Source organism: Carica papaya, chromosome 5 (assembly GCF_054855325.1).
Source record: "Carica papaya isolate Zhongbai chromosome 5, ASM5485532v1, whole genome shotgun sequence".
Lineage (NCBI taxonomy): Eukaryota > Viridiplantae > Streptophyta > Magnoliopsida > Brassicales > Caricaceae > Carica > Carica papaya.
The window spans coordinates 9,171,688-9,181,774 of record NC_142313.1 but is presented as its reverse complement, the minus strand read 5'-3'; positions in this window follow the sequence as shown (position 1 = coordinate 9,181,774).

Genomic DNA, 10,087 nt, shown 5'->3' with positions numbered 1-10,087 from the left:
TCAAATAATATTATGATCTTATATTCAAGTGAGCAAGAACATTAACTTTTCTTTTTTTTATTTTGCTTACTAGTATCTTTGGAGATCTATAGGGGTGTCTCACTATACGTGAATCTAATATCTAAACTTGTCAACTAACCAGCTGTCCCCATATCCCGTCAAGTGTGGGCGCCAAAAATACCATCCCTCGATACCCCGTCCGGTATAAGGGTGAATCGGGTTGTCCACATACCCCGCCCGGTATGAACACTAAAAACACCATCATTAGATACCTTATTCGGTATGAAGTAACGTTCACGGTAGAGTTCCCTATGTACCCAGTCCGCCCACCATCTCCCAAGATATCCAGTAAGACAACCATTCATTAATTCACATAACCAAGCAATTTCTCATTCGCATATTAATTTCAAATTTCACAAATCAACCATAAATTATGCAAGACAAGCGATATATGCATCAAGGAAGCACAACTGAATCATTTAACCATTCCAATATATTATCATGTATTAAAGCTATAAAATTAAATAATCAGTTAAAGAGGACAAATAAATAACTAACCGGTTCTGGCTCCATTAGTGATTTGTAATTATTTTTAGAGTTTTTTAAATTTTACAAAACACCATATTATTGATTATTAAGTTTCAATTCCATAACAGGGAATAAAATGAGGGATTCTTACATGAATCAATGTCTGAAATACCAAACTTTCTACTGCGCCTACTAGCAATCCTCAGGTTTTCTGAATTTTCCTGCAGAGATTAAAAAACGCTTTATGTACCTAAAAATACCTCAAAAACTCAAAATCGATGTTAAAATCTCTTTAAGTCAATTTCGGGATTTCTGTGTGGTGGCATCGTCGTGCTCTGGTGATGGCACCACCGTCTGCGGTGGTGGTTTACCTCAGCATAACCGTTTTCAGCCGATTTTGGCCGCCTTTATACATATCCTTGCGAAAAAATACGTTATGAAGTCTCAGTTAGCCGAAAAAATCAGAAAACTGAAACCTACCGGAAGTAAACTTTTTCAGGTGGGTTAGCCGAAAAAATGAAAACCTACCAGTAGTGAAATTTTTCGGGTGAGGCGGCTCCTTCGGCTGACCTTTCTGGCTAGGATTTTTTCTTCGGCCAACTTGTAGAAAACATAACAGTGAACACAACGGTAGAAAAATCGCACAAAACAGAAAGCGGGAAGGGGCTCATCGGAGGAGGTTGCAAGTTTTGCCCGCGGCAGCTTCATTGGGATTTCCTGCAGTTTTCGGCTCACCTGCCGTTCGTTTTGCTCTGATATGGCTACAGGGATGCTCAGAATCGAATTACGAGCAGGTAGGAGAACTTTTACCTTTCTTGGCAGTTGGAGGTGGCTCCGGTACGACAGCGGTCGGTGGTTGGTTCCCTTCTCTGGCAACTAATTCTTCTTCTCCGGCGGAAGGCTGGCGGCTAGGGTTTGGGTTCAGTGTGATGCGAAATATATATATCTATCTCGTGTTAATCTGAACTGTTTATCACATTTGATCTCGATCGTTCGATCGCACCTAAATAAGAAATAAATCTGAACCATTCATCGCATTTGATCTCGACTGTCCGATCGCACCTAAGGGAGAAACGGATCTGGACCGTCCTCTCGTGCAAGATCGCCTTTGGGCCGTCCGATTGTGGGGTACGCAGATCGCCAGCATGGCCTCCCGTGTGGCACCGAGTCAGCGTGCCTTGTCACGTGATGCGCTCCGATTAGTCGAGATTGCTGACTGGGCAGTCCTACGTGGCCAAATTTTTCTTATTTGCATTCTAACCCTAATTTTTTATTTTTCTTAAAAATACCATCCGAACTCAAATTTTCAAATTTTTTTCCCAAAATTATTTTCAATCTCATCTCTAATCTATTTTTTTTTTCTAAATATAACAAAAATTTCATTAAATTAATTTATAAACTATTTTTTTATACATCTCTAAATTAACAAAATTTATCCCAGACCAATTTTCCAGGCCAAGGCATTACATATATTTTTTATTTAAGAGATGTAACACTTTTGCGACTCTTTTATTATTAATAAAGTTAATTTATTTTATTTAATTTCTTTCTATATGATTTAAGAAAATATGTTTCGGTTATTAAACTATAAGACGATGTGCGGTCCGTAACATTATTACATTGTTTAATTTAGAAGTAAATTTTAATTATAATTTAAAAGTAAAATAAAATAATATGTATTAATAATAAAAAATAAGATAAAATAATTAATTTTATAAGTAAAATAAAATAATATAACTATTTTAATGGTAATTATTATTAAAAAATAGTATAAATTATATTAACTACTATTTAGTTAAATAGTTAATATATTTTTTTCTCTTCTAAAATAGCAGTATCAAGTTGGATTGTGCTCCCATGTGTTTTTATTTAAAAATTATTTTATATTATATTATGATTGGTATGTATGTATCATTCAATTATAAATATACAAATTTCTATTCATATTATTATATTTTTTACATTAATTGTAATACTCTAAAATAAGATTTTAATGTAATTTAAAATTAATAAATATAATTTTTTTAATTTTTCTAATTTAATTTAGAATAAAAATGAAGTAAAAATTGAAGGAGAATGAAATTGAAAATAATTTTGGAGAAAATAGGTAAAAATTTGGGTTCTGAAGGTATTTTTAAAAGTAAAATAAAAAATCGGAGGTCAAATAGTAATTTAGGAAAGTTTGGTCACGTCAGATGCCCGGTCCGCAGGCTCGATGAATCAGGACGCGCCGCGTGGTAGTGGACGCTGATGAGGTGCCACGCAGATGATCCGTGTATCCGCGACTAAACAACCCAGATTCGTTCCCGCATGCACGGACGGCTCAGATGCGTTTCCTCCCCAAACACGATCAGACGATCAAATGTGAATGCGATCAGACGACCCAGATTAGATCGCGATGGACGGCTCAGATTGGATTGCGATGAATGTCCCATATTCACTCCCTATTTAATTGCGATAGGACGGTCCATATCAAAAGCGGACGGATATAAATAACCCCCATCGACACCAAACCCTAACCTTAGCCGCCAGACCCCCTCGCCGGAGAAGAAGACCTGGTCGCCGGGAAGGAGACCGCCGCCACCTGTCGCCGCATCGGAGCCCTTTCTGACCGCCAAAAAAAGTAAAAATTTTCCCTTTTGCTCGGAATTCAATTCTAAACACACTCATGGCTAAATCAGAGCAAAAGGACCGACCAATTGACCGAAAAATGCAGGCAAAGCCAAGCGGCGCCGTTGTGAGAAATTTCACAAAACACCTCCCATGAGGCCCTTCCCGATTTTCGTTCTGTATAATTTTTCCATCGTTGTGATGACCGTGTCCTTCTCTATAAGTTGATCGGAGCAACATACCCAACCGCAGCGTGAGCCGGAGGAGCCGCCGCACTAGAGCGCCTCGCCGTCGGTAAGTTTTAGTTTTTTAGATTTTTTCGGCCAACTAAGGCCCCTTAACGTGTTTTCTCACAAGGATTGATGCAAAGTCAATCAAAAACGGCCAAAACAGTTGATCCAAGGTGGACTGCCGTCATGAGCGGTAGCGCCGTCGCCTCTGAAATTTTTTAAATTGGCCAAGTGGGCCCTGAGACTGATTTTGGGTTTGTTTGGGATATTTGTAAGTATTATTAGCACGTTTTAATTTCTGAAAAAAAAAATTAAGAGAACTCGAGAACCGCATGTAGGCGCAGTCGAATAATGTAGCTTTTCAAACATCGAATTGAGTGAGGATCTCTCACCTTATTCCCTATCATAGAACTGAAGTCTAAATAAATAATAATACAATATTTTGTGTGAATTTAAAAAATGTGTATAATTAATTACAGATTGCTAATGGAGCCAGAATCGAAAATTCTTTATTGTTGTTTTATTGATTGTTTTATAGTTTAAATGCATGATAGTACCTTATTAATTGATTTTATGGCTTTGAATGCATGTATGGTTTATTCTATGTGTTTACTGTTGAATCGAAAAAAATGAAGGTTAAACGATAAAAATTATGTGATAAAATGAATAAATAAAATGGCAGCCTTACTGGATATCCTGAGAGATGGTGGACGGACTAGGTACATAGGAAACTCTACCATGAATGTTGTCTCATACCGGACGGAGTATGGAGACTTGAGAATTTGATGTTCAAAGCGGACGGGGTATGGAGATGGCCTGCTTCACCCTCATACCGAATAAGATATTAAGGTTTGGTAAATTGATGTTCATACCGGACGGGGTATGGGGACGGTTCGAAATTGAGAATGTTAAATAAAAGGACTCACGTGTAGCGGGGACATCTCTATGAACCCCCATATATAACAGCAGGCTGGTACAAAAAAAGAGTGATAATTATTATGGATTTATTGATGACAGATATAGATTTATAATGTGTGATATGATTACTGATTATATATGAAATCATAATCCGTATAATATTATTGTCTGTATATATTATTTTTATAAATCCCACTACGGTAAGTGAATGATAAATAATTTTTATGATCGGTAAATGAATTTACCAAATTTAATGCTCTATTAATATTTTTTGATTTCATACCAACCTTTACTTATATGTCGATGATATAATGTGATATTCTTACTGCACTAGTATAACTCATCCCTTATTTAACTATTTCATATCAAGAGAACTAGGTTTCAGAGGTTGATCTGCAATAGGATTGCGAGTAGATGCTAATTTTCTTTATTTTTCATTCATTTTCTTATTTCTTGTATTTCTTTCAAAATAGTGAATTCCGTAATACTGTTTGGTACTTTAAGTTATTGTGTAAGCAATGTAAATATTGAACTCTTATTTCGCTTCCGTACTTAATTTATAACTTATGTCTTTTTATATTTTCGGGGTCTCTACATTAATAAAATTAATTTGGAAATGATTGTATTTCTTATAGTAACAAAATATTAAGTGTAACGGCCCCGGAAATATTAAAAAGAAATGAGTATTTAAATATATCGAATGCGGAAGCGAGATCAAATTTCAGTTAACATCCCTTACACGAAAAACCAAAAAACGTACTTAAAATATAAAAGATTAAACTAACTAAGAAAGAAACTCGAAAATAAAACTATGCGTATGACTACAGAGTCTCTAGGCATCCCCTTCGTCGTCCTCCTGCGGAACGGGCTCGGGAACCATGTCTTCCTGATCTAAAATGGTTAATTAAGGAGTGAGCTACACTAGCCCAGTAAGAACATCACGATATCTCACCGTCACGGAGGTAAAGGTGGGTAGAAAAACACAAAAAGACCAATGGAGCATAATTTACAACAAACTCGTTTATTAACATGAAAACCTTTACCATCCACTTACCTGGGTGGAATTTATGAAAACAATATAAGAAAAACAATAACATTATCATAATCATTGAATAATATAAGCTGTAAAACATAACACTTATCACGCCTCTTGTAATTCAATCATTGTACAGCATATATCTTTTCTCATTTACCAGCCTACTAGTATCCGTGGGGGTCCATAGGGGTTCCGCTACCCGTTAACCTTTAACATTCATAATCAGTTTCCAGGGCCGTCCCCATACCCCGTCCGGTATGGGCGCCAAAACCATGAACCTCAATACCCCGTCCGGTATGAGGGTGAAACGGGCCGTCCCCATACCCCGTCCGGTATGAGCGCCAAAACCATAAATCTCAATACCCCGTCCGGTATGAGGGTGAAACGGGCCGTCTCCATACCCCGTCCGGTATGGGCGCCAAAACCGTAAGATCTCCATACCCCGTCCGGCATGTGAGACCACAATCCCGGTAGGGTTCCCTACGGACCCGGTCCGTCCACCATCTCCCAGGATATCTAGTCAGGCTGACCTCCATAATACAATTATCAGTCTACACAATCTTTCATTTTCCTTTTCCTCAATCAGCATCATCAATTAACATACAAACAAGCAAACAGTAATTCATGCCAAACAGACAACATACAGTATCAGTTTTTCAGTCATTCAACCCATGATTAATAAAAACGTAGTATATGCACACAAATCTGTAAAATGAACACATCAAACCTCATTTTGCATTTAAAGTTGTAAACAGGCCAAATAACAGTAAATCACCAATCACACTAGACTCGGGCTCCATTAGCTACCTTAAGCAATTTCACACATTCGTTAATTCAAGAAATACCGTTTTATCATTTTGAACTTTAATACCGTGATAGGAAATAGGGTGAGGGGTCCTTACTTGTTTTCGAGATCCGAATACGATTCACAGTGCGGCTGCAGGCCGTCCCTAATTTTCCCTGAATTTTTTCCCGGGAAACTGAAACACACTAACAGTACCTGCACGTGTTCCAAAAAAATCCAAATTAGGCCCAGGGCCTCTTTCGGCCCAAATCGCAACTCCGGCACGGCGGCTCCGCCGTGCTCCGGCGACGGCGCCGCCGCTGGCGGCGGCGAGTCGCCTCGGGTTGGCTGTTTTCGGCCAAATTCGGCCACACTCGCATTGGTCCTTGTCAGAAAACAACCCTAGGGCCCTCGGGGGGCCAAAAAATCACAGAAAAATGGAGCTTACCGGCGGCGGCGCTCTCGGGTGCGGCGGCTCTCCGGCGAGGTTCGTGTTTTGGTGATTCGGCTCCGGTCAACCTGTAGAGAAAAGAATGGTGATCACGGTGATATAAAAATTGCATCGAACGGAGGCCGGGAAGGGCCTCGTCGGAGGCAAAAACCGAGAGGGGGCGCGGCGGCGCCGCTGGGCTTCGGCCGCGTATTCCGGCCGTTTGGCCGGGATTTCGGCTTCGATTTGGCCATAGAAGGAATCAGTGGGGAAAAACGAGTCGGGGGTATGAAATTTACCTCGATCGGCGGTCGGAAATTTCCCCGGTGCGGCGGCGAGTGGCGGCGGGTGGCGGCGGTCGGCCTCTGGTTCGTCTTCTCCGGCGAGCGGCTGGCGGCTAGGGTTTGTGGTCTGGTGTGGGGGTTCTATTTATAACCCCTTGCCTTTTGATCACAGCCGTTCATTTCGTTTTAATCTGGGCCGTTCGTTTTTGATTGAATCTGGGCCGTCCGTACGATTGAATCTGGGCCGTCCGATCGCGCGATTGATCTGGGCCGTCGGATCGCACCCACGCGGATCGCCAACGTGGCTCCTTTTGGAGTGACGCGGTCTTGCCACGTGGCAGGCCCTGGTTGGCCGGGACTGCTGACCGGGCCTGCTGACGTGGCCGCCCTTTTTTTTTTTTTTTTTTTTTTTTTTTTTCCCCTCCTTTCCGGGTGCTACATTAAGAATAATAATTTCGAGTCAAAAGACAATATTAAGGGTGACAATAACTTACAGAAGAAGAAAACATAAAAACAAGCTAGTTGATTATATATACATAATACATATAATTCTATTCCGGATGGGGGAGTCAATGTTGTCTGGTTGTATTTAGTATAAAAGTTTCAGAGTATAAATTAATCACACACACTTCTTTTGTTTTTTCAGTATTAAAAAATAATTAGTATTAATTAAAATTAAAATTTTGCCGTTAAAGAATATTTTAAAAAATATATATTTGATATTTTGAAGAATAAAAAAAAAAATTGTGTTACTGGGAAACTTACGCGTTATGGCCCAGATAACGACACGTGGAGGTTTCGGGAGGCCCACCATATTATTATTATTATTATTAAACGCACCGGATGAAACTACGGGGGGAGTTTATTTTTGCTTCTCTCGCCTGCCCTTAATTCCTTTGCAAGAATTTTTGTTTCTTTAATTCATCACACATTTTTATTAATTTTTTCATTTAATCACCTGACGTATTAAATTATTTTTCTTGGGAACGTATTAAATTAGTTATTTCATGAGTTAACATCCACATTAATAAATTAAATTATTAAATATTATACAAATTTAATAATTACCATTGACATAAATATTATACAAATTCTGAATTATTTAATTTTAAAAAAATTATAATTTTACTTATTTTGGTTAATCTTATTGAAATGAAATAAATCTTATAATATTTATGATAATTCAATCCATATTATTCTTTTTATCATTTAATAGAAAATTATTAGTTCTTTATGTTTTATTTTATAAGTTTTATTTATTTAGTATAAAGGTTCTACTATGCACTAAAAAAAAAAGTGAAGCTTCTACTAAAACTTTAATAATTTATATAAAATGGTAAAAACAACTAACTTATGTGAATTGAACTATTGCACAAACTTTACAATAAAATTAAATAACAAATAATGAACTATAGTTAAGTTAAATATTAAATGAAAGATAATAGATTTATATTAAGCTAAATTAAAAAAAGGAGATTATTGGTGACAAATGAAAAAAACTTGTTCATCAATTTTTTGTTTAAAAAGAACTTTTGTATCAACATTGAAAATTAAATATTATAAACTACTAGTCGATAATATATATTAAGAAAATGTTATTTCACGATAATATAATATGATTATAATAAAATTATAATTATATCTGAAATTTAATAATAGAAATATTCAAGATACATTATTTTATTTGGTTCACAAAAACAAATAGTGTATTGATTTTTTTTTTTTTATATTTTGATAATCATTTTCTTACAACCTTATTAGATCTCATAAGAAAATCAATAACTTATTAATTTATTTTTAATCATGTAATTATTTAAGTAGTAATATTGTTTTTATACACAATATATTAAACAGAAGTAATATCAAAATAAACTTTAATTTTCCTCTTTAACTATAGAACTTGTCCTATACACTTTTTTAGACTAAAGTTTCTATAACATTTTAACAGTTTTAAAAGATTATCAAACTACCTAATAAATTTTGTAAAAAAAAAAAAATGTTTACTTCTAACAAATTTAACCATTGAGATTAGCTAATATAAAGACCCTTTTTGTCAACAGTGGCTCCCTTCCTATAAAAAAAGCTATTATAAGAGTTTATAATGTAAATAGTTTATATATTTTATTATTTAATAATACTAACTATATCACAAAATGTTACACATTGTTTATAGTTTTATAAATTCATATTGATTTGACAAATCCACTTATCAAACTTGATTAAAGTTTAACACATATAAATAAATATTATATACATATAATTTTTTAATAATTTAGTGCGTTAAATAGAATTAATATTATAAATATAATATTTTAATGATTTAATACGTTAAATAGAATTAGTATTATAAATATAATATTTTAAATAGAATTAGTGTTATAAGCTATTGAGAGCGCAATTCTCATTTAAAATATATAATTTAATGAAGAATGAGGAGTTTTAAAGGCTACCAAAACAACTTAACAAAAGATTGCAATTCTCATTTAAAATATATAATTTAATCAAGAATGAGGAGTTTTAAAGGCTACCACAACAACTTAACAAAAGATTCATTGATGTAAACTAGATGGTTACATTAGTTTTGTGGTTTGATAAGCTTATAAGTATTAAGACTTCTTATTGGTGCATAACTAAAACAGACCAAACTATGTCGAAATTTTTCAATCATCTAATTTTTTATTAAAGATTTGATTGAATTAATTTATATCGTTTGAGTTAAACTGAATTGAACTGATCTTCTAACTATCTTTTTAACTAAAATATAATTAACAAAATTAATAAAAATAAAATAAATTATAAATTTCATAAACTATAGTTATTTATTAAATCTACAATACACAAAATAAATAAAACAAATGATAGTTTATTCAATATCAATAATAAAATAATATTTTTTATTTTTTCAATGAAGTTTAATATGTTTAGTTTAGACTATGAAGCGAATTAGATTATATCATAATTTTTCATCAACTTTTTTTTTAAGAATAGATTAAAAATAGTTTAGTTTGTCTAGTCTGATATGACTTGATAATAAATAAAAGATGTTATTTATGATAATTATAAATATCTATTTGAGGAAGTCCATTTATCCCATCTCTTTTTCCAAAATCCCTCCTCTTTAGTCCCTATATCATAATTTATTTTCCCTCCTTTGGGCAAGAGTGGTGTCTCTTATCATGTGGTTTATTTCATGTAGTTGAGTTTATCATTTTTCGTGTGACTTTACTTTTTTTCCAGCAAAAATATCAAAATATAAGTTTGTCTTTC